General features: G+C 35.5%; 1 pseudogene; it reads right to left on the reverse strand.

The window, feature by feature from the left end:
• Window positions 1–1,820: 1,820 nt before the first annotated feature.
• LOC121440441 lies at window positions 1,821–3,130 on the reverse strand (annotated as a pseudogene).
• Window positions 3,131–14,016: the final 10,886 nt, after the last annotated feature.

Genomic DNA, 14,016 nt, shown 5'->3' on the forward strand with positions numbered 1-14,016 from the left:
ATTAAAAAAAAAATATCTCTGTATATATCCCTGGTAGGAAACGGGGGTAGGGATGTTGACTCTTCCTGGTGCCTACTCTCCACTGATGGAGGAAGGTCATTGGTTAATTATAATAAAGAAACTGCCTTGGCCCATTTCATAGGTTAGAACATAGGTGGGTGGAGTAAACAGAACAGAACGCAGGGAGGAAGAGGAAGTGAGCTCAGACTCGACAGCTCTCCTCTCGGGAGCAGACACCTCAGAGAGATGCCATGCTCCTGGTTCCTGGGCAGACGCACACGATGAAGCAAGCCGCCAGGTTAGACATGCTGAACCTTTCCCAGTAAGACCGGTGGTCACAGATTATTAGAGATGGGTTGATCGGGATGTGAGAATTAGCCTGTAAGGGCTAGAGCTAAAGGGCCAAGCAGTGTTTAAATGAATACAGTTTGTGTGTTGTTATTTCGGAGCATAAGCTAGCCAGGCCGCCCCTATTACTACAGATTGGTCCCCAACGTGTGGACAACTGTATCCACATAAAGCCTGAGACAGCTTGGGAAGTAATTCTAGAACAAAATGAAAGCATTGCGCCTGGTTTCTTGGTAGCAGCAATTTCTCGGTTCTGCTCTGCATCTAAGAGAGGCTTCCTGACTCAGCTTTAGCTGCAAACCTTGCAGCTCTTTTAAGAGGTCCTGACACGAAACACTTAAATGGTGTTGATGAAAAGATGAACGCATGCTTTTCGGTTTTCAGCCATAGCAGGAAAAAAGCTGCGCCGTTTAAAAATGTTGGCTTTCTGGGCCATTCTGCCAGGGCAAACTCTGACTGTTTGAGGCAGGAGGGCCGACTGCAGAGAGAGGACTTGTGTGTTGTCTGTGGACATGGTGCTGCAGCTTACTTGCTGGCAGAAACCTTGAAACACCAGAGACTTGTGGCAATAAACATGGCTACAGCGGAGCCTCTGCCATGAGGCTGGAAAGCTAAGGAATGGGCTTTAGTCCTACTGATATTGCTTGGTAAATTGAAGACTCATGTGTTCAGGAAGAGAGAGATATGTAGTGAAGAGAGATTCAAAGACAAAGAAAATTTCTAAATGGTTTACAATGTGTTAAAAAATATATGCAAGCTAAAAGTTGAAGTTCTTAAAGTAAAAAAAAAAACAGGAAGAGAGTTGTTGTGTGTGGTAGTACACATCTTTAATCCCAACACTTGGAAGGCAGAGGGAGATTGACCTCTGTGACTTCAAGGTGTGGTAGCACACGCCTTTAATCCCAGTGCCTAGAAGGCAGAGACAAACAGATCTCTGTGAGTTCAAGGTGTAGTAGTGTACACCTTTAATCCCAATGCCTGGGAGGCAGAGACAGGCAGATCTCTGAGAGTTCAAAGACAGCCTGGTCTACAGAGTTACTTCAGGTCAAAGATACAGAGAACCTGTCTCAAAAAGCAAAGAGTTAAAAGTAAAAATAAACAAAATAGAGTTAAAACAAAGCTGCACAAAGATGGAAAATACACAGAGAATTTTGATACTGTATGCTATTATGCTCTCATTAAATTATTTAAATGCTGAGGAAGGAGCAACAGATGCTAAAAGATATTTATTTATAAATGCTTCTGAACTAATCCAACATAGATATTTTGATGCCTTGACTTTGAAATTTGGATCTAAGGACATGATGCTTTGGAAAGTAGTTTCTTATTTTGTTTTCACAGAGGATGAGACCCTGTTCATTTCTTCTATTCCGATTTGGTATGATGGACCACGCCCTCCTGAAGGGTTGTTGTGAACAAGGCAGTTTCTTTATTCATTACCCATGAAAGCAACACACAAACAGAAGGAACTCCTACACCAGGTTCCTATGGCCTACAGGGTGACACTCATTCCCTGAATAAGAGCTGTCAGAGTCTGAGTCGTAGTCACTTCCCTGGATGTGATGGGTAGGGGAGCTAGATGAAGAGCATAAATGCAAATCTGTGCTGGAGGAAAAGTTGTTGTCCTTCATGAAGATGTTGCAGTTGCCAAACGTGGTGAAGCTGCTACTCCGGGCTTAGCCAGCAACCCTAGTCCCAGGTGTCCCTTGTTGGGATTTGGTACCCCCACCCCTTGTCACCAAGCCTGCCCCCCTGGGAGGGTGAGGGCTACTAGGAGCCTCCCACCCTTTCTTTTTGTGACTTTCCACCACAGGCTCCCTGGTTAGAGCCATCCTGGAGCTGGGCCTGTAGAATCTCCTTGAGCAGCTTCTCTGTCTGGCCCTTGTCCTCTTATGACTTGCAGGCAATGAAGCACTGCTCAACATATTCTTTCACATTCTGTGGCCAATCATCTGGCTTCCCAGACAGATTTCCCAGCCCAGATGGCCCACTATGGTTCCTGGCTTTCTCCAAGCTGGGCTGGAAACCAAAGCTACTGTGCTGACAACAAAGACCACTTCTGGTTGTTGAACTTGAGACCTCCAGTACCAGGGGCTGGTTTCATGTGGGTTCTCAGCTATTGACCCTTCTTGGGCTTGGCAGGCTTACTGTAGCTATGTGGCTTGTAGGTCTGCTCTGTAGCTTCCTCTGCCTGACTATGTGCTGAGTGGTGGGGGCTATTCCAGGCTGAGGGCCATTGCTTAGACCATGTGTCCCATGCTGAGGGTTTAAGGGCTGAGGGAACTGAGCTACATACAGGTAGATGCTGAGTGGAAGCCTGGTAGGCCATAATCTCATCCATACCATGGACTGGAGGCTTGTTCAGAGTCCCTTGGTGCTGGGGATCCCATGACTGCTAGGCTGTAGCTGAGCCACAGCAGTTGTCCATCCAATACTGGGAGAGGGAGCTGTAGCTCTGGAACATGCTCATGGGGTAGTAGTAGCTGTAAGGATAGGAATAATTGTTTTACTGATACCATTGGTAATATTGTTGTTGCTGCTGCAAAGCTGAGGCTTCTGCCTGACAGATATATTGTGGACTGGCCGCAGGCCCACTACTACTGGCTTTTAAGCCATTGGAAGCCCCTGCTTTGATGATGCTGGCCAGGACCTGGTTGGCCTCCTCCCACTCTGGGTTCTTCTGCATAGGAGTCTCCATGCCATTCTCTCTGCTGGTTCCAGCCATCATGCCATACTGAGAAGACCAATCTATGCTGCACTGATCACCCATGTTAGCCACCATCTGGACCATAAGGTGTAGGGAGTAGACCTCAGGAGCCAAACAGTTTTTCACTGTCAGGACCCCTTGCTCCCCAGATTGGTGGACCAAGATGGTTACTACAAGACAACCACAATAGTGTTTGGTCACTGGCTGGCTCTCTTCTGTCTACAAGACTGTGAAATATCATGTTTATAGCAGGTTTATTCATAATTATTAAAACTTAAATTTCTACAATATGACCTTCAGTGGGGTAATTGACAAATAAAATGAGGTAAATCATAGTAAAATTTCATTTAATATGAAAATAAATGAACTATCACATAAGATAATCTTATATTTACATTGTTCCAATATGAAAAATTTATGTGCTACGTAATTCTAAATATACAAGATTCATGAGGGAGCAAGGTTCTGGAAATATTTTTAAAAAAATATTGGCTTGTAGAAGTTGGGAACAAGAAGAAAAATAAAGATTTTTCTAAAACAACTAAACTCTTTTGGATGATGGCACAATATTATCATTATATGCCATTTCACATCTGAAGTATGTAACCAAAAAGAAAAAAGCACAATGTATATTAAGAGCTTGAAATACTGCCTATATGACCATGCATTTCTGTAAACTGAAACAAAATTACCAGTCTAGTAGAGTTAGTGATATTTATGTAGTTTAGTACTTATATAATTAGTGATATTTGCCTGTGTTTAGGCACAGGGTCTAAAAGAATTTTACATTCAGCTCAATTTACATTTGAAATTTAAGCTCTTCTAAAAAAATAAAGACTATTCATTGAAAACACATGAAATATATTAAAGGTGAATTCTCTGATGACTTTTAAAATGCCATGGGATTATGAAAGAAAATAATTCATATAGGCATTAGGTGAGTGGATCAAAGCATAAGCAAGTAAGAAAGATAGTTTCTACCACCAGAGCATTGTTCCTAAATCCTAGTTCATTCATTTTCTGGCAGAGTAAGTTTGAAAGAAATGATTATCTTTTATACCTCAATATTTTCTATATTTATACTGAGGATAATAAAATAGTATTTGTTGATAGGATTCATTTAATCTATTTAAAAATCTAGACTTAAATTTCATATATAAATTATAATCATTCAAACCTATTATCATTTTATATGTGAGTTCAAGTTTTCAATTAAATTATGAAAATATATTAAAAACAGTGACAAATGCAGAATTTACTAAGAAAATATTCTTAAAACTATGTCTGCTTATACTAACTGTATTTATACTTGATTATAAATTCATAATCTATCTCTTCTCTCAACTTTTACCCAGACATGTGTTTTTGTTAATTCCCATTGAATCTTTACTGTGGCAAAATCATTCGCCAAAGTGAAGCTAATCTTTTTTTTCATGTATTTAGATATGATAACAATATGCAATGTTTGTATTATATTCCTCTTATATATAATGGTACTTAAGTTTTACCAGAAATGAATCTTATTATTATAATTATTATAAAAGTGATTTTGGTGAGATTAAAACAATATACTTGCAAATTCATGCTAAATAACTGGAACATTAAAAATCAAAATTTACTTGAAATATCATTGTGTGTGTGTGCACATATGTGTGTCGGAGAGAGAGAGAGAGAGAGAGAGAGAGAGAGAGAGAGCAAGAGAGAGTGCCCTGTGTGTGAGTGCATTGTATGCGAACAAAGGAGAAAACATAAAAATTCAGAGTAAAGGTATTGGTAGACTAGACATATAATCAAACCTGAATCCTACAATTATTTTGTTACTATTTAATGCATAGTATCTACCAAATAAATAATAAATATTCAACCAAAATACGTGATTAAAAAAATATCTTTTGCTTATCAAAAATGATAATGAAACATACAAGACAAACCTATGGAATATTAACAATGAAACTGATATTTACTCAAAGTGTGAATTTTAGACATGGGTCCAATATTGCCACTCTTATAAATGGAGCAGAAATATTCAGTTATTGTGAAGTTTACTGTATTATTGGTAGGACAATTTTGTTTATTTAGAGATTAAGAAAACATACAGCTTTTCAAGTTTGGGAAAACAAGCTACTTATTTTATCTGAGTATCTAAGTTCAGGAAATCCATCTGGCTCCAATGTTTTTCTTTCTCCCTTTTCATATCTTCAGTTCAATTTGAGAACTGTTTGCTTGAGCATGCACAAAGTGCTTGACATGGCACTTAGCACAAAATGATTGTTTTTGGAGATCACAGAGATGGCACGCTCCCTACCCAGGAGGCTGATTGTACCAGAAAATAACTTCTTGTCCAGATGTCAGCTCATGTTAAAATGACTCAGAGAATTTTTTCATCATTTGGGGCTTTGGTTATCTTCTTCTTTGAATGTTAAGTAAATCCTGTTCTAGTTAAGACTCTCTATATAAGGAAATTAATCTCACTTGCTAGAGAAATAAAATCAGCATATTCCAAACACTGTATGTAAAAGTATGCTGAAACTAGACAATTAAAATCATTAAAGAGGATTTGGAAAAGATGAAAGAAAAAGAAGATAATAGTCCAGATTTTGATCAATGCAACTCATGTTTAATAAGTAAGTAATCTTTACATAATTTTGAATTAAAACAGTATAAGCATAAAACAGTAAATAAAATTGATTCCTCTGAATGAAGCCCTTACATTGTTATTGTGGAGCACAATGAAAAAGTAAGCAAATGTGTTAAATAATATGAATTTGCACTTAAAACTTTAAAGAATAAGTCATGTTTTGTAAAAGGTCAAGATAAGACAAAAAAATATTGAGTAACTCAGATCTCAAATTGGAGAACATAATATGTTTGATTCACATTCACATTAAACCAATGTCTGTTTTATTCTTGCCTATTGAACCAAGCTTTCAAAACACCATAGAAATGGAATTGTTTGCTAATATTCAACAAATATAAAAACTAATGTCAAAAAATTCTTTAAATTTTAAATATATACACTGTTTTCTATATATTTTTATATTTGCCATGTGATAAAATACAAGGCATATGCATGTTTCACAATAAAATTGCTACTATAACAGAATAAAGTATATATACAGTTACTTCACATGTGTATCCATTTTTTTCCATTGTCATGGACAGTTGTAGTGAACATAATTAAGAATTTTCTCAATATAATAACTATCCTCAAACACACTCATTTTATTTATTATACTTTAATTTTAAAGCTGTTTACTGAAGATATTATTATACTGTTTTGCCTACATCGGCCCATCTTCTATTTTTGTAATCACTCTCAACTCACTATTCTTATTCTCAATATTAAAAAATACCTTGTAGAAATTAGAATGATATCCTAGCCAAACTCTCCGGGAGATAAAACAGATCAAAGTGCATATCATCATTACTGCCTTGCCAGTAATTGTCATGGTAATAAAGTCAAAATAATCTGTACCTCCTTAAGTTCCTTTCCACATACCTTATATCTTTATCTCAAAAAATATGATCGTCTTGCTTTCTAATTGTTTCAATAGTATCTAGACAAGGGACCATAAATTATTGCATAGCATGTAACACAGCATTATTTTAAAGGAAATAAAAAATGGTAATGAAATTCACTGCCAGAATGTTCATATCAAATATTATATTGAGCATCTAAAATTAGTTTATAAACTTTTCATCAACTTTGGTTCATGATATTGAGTTTCCAAGAAAAAAAAAAAGACTAGCAATTTCTTTCATGGGAAAGTTTAAAAAATGTTGATCTTTCTCTCTTGACTGTAATAGTTTATGCTAAATTGATTATTATTAATTTACAATTCTGCATTTAGCTGAACTAAACTATAAACATGGGTATTTATATGTATTCATAAATAGTGAATAGCCAATCACATTAATTTGCACAGGGAATATAGCCAATTCATTTAACATAAGGATGGAAAATGTATGCTTTTGGAAAATTAATTGAATAACTACCTGACATAATGTTATGACAACTTAACTTTATATGAGGAATAATAAAATATTTTATGAAGAAAGTTTTTATTTCAGTTATATGTATTTATGTTAAACCAAAGGTGAATACATCGATTATAGTATGTGATGATTATTCTTCATTTTAAATATTAATAGACTAAGACTCACTCAGCACATTGGTGAGGGACTGAACTGTAGGTCTACATGCAGGTGTTTCCAGATTAATTAAAACAAAGACAAAATGGGATTCATGTAGGTGACACCTTCTCATGGGTTGGAAGACAATTGTAGAAGACTAAAAATGAAAGTGACTAAGCAGGCAAAGTACCCTGTAGCACAATTAATAAAAACCCAGAGACAGAAATTGGGGTTTAACCTGAAGGCCAGTAAGAAAAAAGAGCCAGCTACTGGCTCTTATATCTACCTCAGTCCTAAATGGCACTCCTGCCTCCAGATATCTCAGAATGAGACTGTGTGTGAGAGCTCTGTCCTCCCATTTTATTTATTTATTTATTTATTTATTTATTTATTTATTTATTTAAGATTTCTGCCTCCTCCCCGCCACCGCCTCCCATTTATCTCCCCCTCTCCCGATCAAGTCCCCCTCCCTCGTCAGTCCAAAGAGCAATCAGGGTTCCCTGCCCTGTGGGAATTCCAAGGACCAACCACCTCCTTCCATGTCTAGTAAGGTGAGCATCCAAACTGCCTAGGCTCCTACAAAGCCAGTACGTGCAGTAGGATCAAAAACCCATTGCCATTGTTCTTGAGTTCTCAGTAGTCCTCATTATTCGCTATGTTCAGCAAGTCCGGTTTTATCCCATGCTTTTTCAGACCCAGGCCAGCTGGCCTTGGTGAGATCCCCATAGAACATCCCCATTGTCTCAGTGTGTGGGTGCACCCCTCGCGGTCCTGAGTTCCTTGCTCGTGCTCTCTCTCCATCTGCTCCTGTTTTGGACCTTGAGATTTCAGTCCGATGCTCCAATGTGGGTCTCTTTCTCTGTCTCCTTTCATCGCCTGATGAAGGTATTCTTCTCTAGGACTAGGATTAAAGGTTTGCACCACTACTGCCTGGTGTCTATTAAAATGTTTTGTGGCTACAGGGAGTAAAGGTGTTTGTCACTACTGCCTGGTCTTTAAGGCTGATCACTGCAGTTCTTTTACTCTCTGAACTTCAGGCAAGTTTTTCTTTTTTATTAAAATACAAACAAAATATTCCTACATTCCTATATATTAAGTACAATGGATAAATACAATATATAAAGACAATATATGCACCAACAATGTCTAGTCCATTTACTTTTGACAAATTCAGCAAAAATACTACATATCTATCCTATTTTGGTGCATCCAAAGTCTTGTACCGAATTTTCTTTCTGTAATAACATGTTTCCTGCATCAGGTAAACAAGGAAAATATTAACTGTAACTAGTCTTCAACTGTCTTAGGAACCCAAGAAGTAAATAATAATAACTGAAGAAGCAGGAAGTGTGAGCAAGTGACTTCCAAAAAAAAAATGTGAGAAATTACAGAAACAACTGGCTGAAACATTGAGGCATCTCTCTTCAGCCTACAGACCTAACATATCTGATAGACTTTAAGAAGGATATTCTGAAGGGCTGTCCCATCTTGTCTTGAAAATATGTGGCAGTCACTTTCATTTCTGTCCTGCTTGTCCAATTAGGACAGTGTACTGTTAACAATTGGGACACGGGCATTTTCTTGCCTAGCGTCTTGTTTTTGCCACAAAGAAAGTAAATTCCATGTTGAGATTTTTTCAATGCCCATTATCTTCCCTGAAGCAAGTGGGTGCTTCCAGGAGCAGATTTATTTCATTGTCAAAAGAAATAGCATATACTATTAAAATACTTTAAATGCTATATTCTCTGGGTCTCTGAAGTTTTTGAAGATGACCTAACTATTTAAATTACATCTTTTTTTTTTGGCCTTGAAAACATACCTAATGAGACTACAAGTTTGATTATAATAGATGACAAATTGTTAACAGTGTATTTGCTTCTTAAACAGATGATAATTATAATTTTCAAGGACTAGAAATTTGCATTGCATTAATATATGAGTTATATAATTACAATATATTGAACAAGAGTAGAAATATTTGTACAGTATGATCTAACAAAATCGATCTCAACTTTATGTCAATATACAAAATTTATATTCAATATATAATAATTCAATCAAATGAAAAACATTTAAAACTATTAGTTGCTTTTTAAAAGTAGGTACAATAAATTACTTTTTCATCTTACCTAAATCTACCTGTTCTCTTTTCAGAGTATACCCAATGATATTCCCTTTTATCATATAATATTTATACCCATTTTTCAAAACAAGAACCTTGAATCTAATTTCTTTATTTAGATTTTTTTGACAATTGTCAATAATAACTTGTAATTATCCCCCCTAAACAGTGAAAAATATCCATAATCCATTGAATGACCAAAACCCACCCCAAATCTTGGGAATGTGGGTGTCATATTATGAAATTTACTTCCTGCTATATGGGGTATACAGCATCTTTGAAGGTTCCCAAAAAGAAAAATATGGGTTAAATGTGAAGTCCCATGAGAGGCAATTATGACATTTTTGTCCAGTCTATGTGTTTTATGAAAGTACAGAGCTTGTGTCAAGAACTTGCTTGAATAGTTTCTTAGGCTGCGTCATATCTGCTAGCTACCTCAAAATTATTCTGAGCAGTTTGTAGTCCAAAACTGAGGTTTAAGTGATGCAATCTGCTGGATGGCATCATGTGAACCAGGTGAAATCATTCTTGTTGAGCCCCGTTTTCTTCCTTGAGACTTTAGAAATTACTATAGGAAAACTTATTATTCATTGTGTAAAACCTAAATATTAATTACTCATATCAAAATGAAAACTTTAAATTTTGTCAGCTATGTATTCAAAGAAAGGTACCATAGAGACAAAAATAGGTATGGGGAGAAAGATAATTTTTGAAAACAGAGTTTTGATAACCTTAGCCCCTAGATTTTTATCTTCCTTCTGTCCCACATAAGGTGGCTCTCCTGATATGAGACAGAAATTCTGAATTTTTCTTTTAAAAACATGGTTGGATTTAGAGAAAGAAATATGCAACTTCAAAGACAGCTTTGATTTTAAAGTGAGTCAGGAATATCATTATATTGAGAAGTAAGGAGTTATCTATGTTTAATTAGTGAGATTTTACCCTCCAGAGATTATTGGTTCATAAGTCAGATTCTTCTTTCTTAGTTATTCTTTCTGGATAGCTATTGTTTCTTTTTAAGCATGTACTTGCCCAAGGTCTCTTGAATTCCTATAGAGGGGAATTTTCTATTTTCCTGCTAATATAGGAACACAATCATTCTCCAACCTTTGTGAAGTTTCCTTACAAATGATAGATTTATCACCTCTGTGGATGAGCTGTCATTTCTCTTTATCAAGTGGTTTCTCCTTTTTAAAGTGAATCATGTTAAATTTTTATAGTATCCATAGATTTTCTTCTCCTTTGGAAACAAAAGCAAAACCTCTTCTCCATTGTAGCACATTGCCTAGTTTTTATTCTGAGATCAACACATTTTTGAAGTATACTGATTAATTTAATTCAGAAATTCTTTCTATTGACTAATGTCTCTCTGCAGTGGTTGTTTCTTTCTCATTACCATTAAGGAATTTTAATGTTAATAAAGCATTATGCAATCTATTTTTAAGAGTATTTGTCATCCTTTTGTTTATTTAACATATCCTTTATATTTCTATTTTATCTTTCTATAACTGCATAAAGTGTAGAATTGTTTTGTAAACCTGGACTATGCATTATATTATAATAAGCAAAAATCTGTTTTAGTTTCTTAGCAACGTAACCTAAAACATTGCCTATTTTTACTTGTGTAGGTAAGTCCATGATGACCATAACTTCTAGTAAATGTGTGATTGCTGAGTCAACCTTTTCCAAACTCATAGGTATCAATGTTATGGTATAAATATTTTAATTTTCCATATTTAACAAAATATAACAAATCCATATGCCAGACTTCTTTCTTCTGTTTATCTTTTGTGTTACTTCCTGAATGTAGTGGTAATTGGTCTTATAAAGAACAAATATGACATCTCCTTATAGTTTTCATGGTCTGCCCCCATGAGATACAAAAGTGATTTTATAAACACTTGCTGTTGACATGATTTTTATGAAATTATGAGGCCTTTGAGACATACCCAATCAATAATTAATTGATTTCTGCATTATTCTCTGTTGGAGAACATGGCAGATATGTATGGGATTGGATGTGTGTTATGTATATGGGACTATGCCTATTACTAATTGTATCTTATACTGAATAGATAATAAAGTCAATTCTGTATCATCTGGTATAAATTCAACAGTTTCAATATGCAAAACAATTCTTTCTTCATATTGTAAATCAGGACCTATGTTGAAAACTTTTAAAGTCCCTCAGTACCATGAGAATACAATATCATTTTGACTTTTTGGCAGAATCATAGGGACTTTGTTCTACTTTACTTAAAGTTTCTGATTTTGTAGCTTGTCTTTCCTGATTTACTTTCATGAGTATATAATGTATGGGCTCCAGTTACTGGTGTGTCCCATCCAATGCAAGGAAGGATCCAATTAGTTCTCTTTATAAGTCAAATTCTTTTGCTTTTGAGCTTGTTGTTGTTTATCTCTCCCAAAAACTACTACAAACATTTTGCCAGGGTTTACTTTCTTCCCATAATTTGTTAATTTCACCATGCGTTAATGGTACTACAATTGCTTCTGAGTCTATTACTGCTAATTGACAATGTCTCAGTTTTCCTTTTAGAATTAATTCAGAGACCTTCTCCAAATGTTTTTTTTTTTAAAACTTGGTTTATGTGGTTAAAAATGCATTCTCAGATAATATCTTTTCTCCTCATGAAAATTCATGTAGGGGATTGTTCACAGTGTAATATGACTAGAATACAGTTAGGATTTGGGTTCACATAATCCACATGTACCTTCAGTAATTTCTCTTTTATCAAAGTAAATTCTCTCTCAGCTTCAGCTGATTAATTCCTGGATCTATTTAACTCCTTGTTGCAACTTAAGGTTTTATTTAAATTAATCAGTTCATCAGCTTTTCTCCCAATATTGGGTCATAGACTGGTAATGTCTCTAAATAATGTTTGGATATTATTTGAGTCTGCAATCAATTTCTCCTAGTTCATACTTTTTGTGGTCTAATTTTCTGTAAAGGTGTCTTATAAACTAAATAATTGATAGAATGTCTTCTTTGCCTTTTTCCAGGAGCAATTTATAATCCCCAAAGAGGCAAAATATTCTTTATTTCTTCAAACATTCTTTATAAATTATACACGTTGAATCAGATAGTAAAAGGTCATCCATGTAATTGATCAACTATAGATTCAGGTAATTCCTTATGTATCATTTTCAATGGCTGACTTACACAATATTGGCACAGGGTACGGCTGTTAAACATTCCTTGCCAGACAATTTCCAATAATATCTTTTAACAGGCTGAGAGTTAATATAAGTAGGCATTGTAAAGAAAATTTTTCTCTGTCTTTTTCTTGTAAAGGTATTGTGAAGAAACAGTCTTTTAAGTCATTAACTATAAGAGGCCATTCTTTAGGTATTAGAGAACTCAAAAAAAAATCCATATTAGCTCTTAGATCTGTTACCATTTTCCATTTTATAATATTCTTTTAAACAAAAAATGCAGGAGAATACCAAGGGCTGGTTGATTATTCAATATACTGAGCATCTCAGTGTTCCTTTACCAAATGATCTAAAGACTGCAGCTTCTTTATTGGTAAAGGTCATTGTTTAACCCATGTATGTTTGTCTGACAACAATTTTAAAGGTAGGGCCATTGGTACCTCTGAGAGCTTGCCAGTTGTCATTCTGCTTTTTTGTACAGCCACAATGGTTGATGAGGTTTTTTATAATACCTTATAATATCCTTCCCAAAAATACGAGTTGGTTTATGATCCATTTCTAATATGTCAGGAGTGTTAATTTGGGCATTCCATTATTGTAACCAATGATCTCAACCTTCCTTTCTGTCCGTCTGGCCCTATGCATTCAACCAGTCTCTTGTTCTGTTTTATATGAGTGCAGTTATCCACATGTTGGTCACCACATGCAGGCCCTCATGTTACAACAGGCATTGGGTTTCTAATTTTTCTGGGTTGGCATGTCCTCCATAGTAACTGCAAATGACTGGATCACTTTCCTTCTTGTGGCCTATGAGAGTCCCACCAAGTAGTTTGCCAAGAGATTACCTTGTTTGTCTCTTTTTGATCTACATTCCTTGGTCCATTATTGATCTTTGATGAATCTTCTGCACAATCCAAAAGATTGGAGCCTTCTATTTGGACCATTCCCTGAAGAAACATTTCTAGTAATGCCCTGACAGCAATCTATCCTCAAATGGCCTATTCTACTTCAATTAAAATATTTGGTGATATGGAATTCTTCTCTGTATGCTGTGAGTATGTTTTATTACTATTGGTTAATGAAGAAGCTTCTTTGGCCTATGGCAAGGTAGAATATGGATAGGCAGGAAAACTAAAAGAAAATTCAGGAAGAAAGAAGGCAGAGTCAGACAGATGCCATGTAACTGCTGAAGGAGAAGGATGTCAGAACCTTACCACTAAGCCACATCCTCAGCTTGAGACACAGATTAATACAAAAGAGTTAATTTGAGATACAATATCTAGCTAGGAATATGCCTGTATCATTAGCTAAAAAGTGTTGTAATTAATAGAGTTTTGTGATTATTCATTTCTGCGTGGCCAGGAAATGAAAGTGCAGTCTCTATTTACAATTTGGTATTTTGATGTCTCTTCATACCTTTGGGAATCATTTCTGCTACCCAAGCCACAATATTACAGTAAAAGGACTTTTGTGTGTAGGATCCATTTTTTCCATTGGTGCCAATTTGACATTTAGGTGCCCAAATAACTTT

The sequence above is a fragment of the Microtus oregoni genome, unplaced genomic scaffold, assembly GCF_018167655.1.
Source record: "Microtus oregoni isolate MIOR12 unplaced genomic scaffold, Mior012 000067F_ref0000223, whole genome shotgun sequence".
NCBI lineage: Eukaryota > Metazoa > Chordata > Mammalia > Rodentia > Cricetidae > Microtus > Microtus oregoni.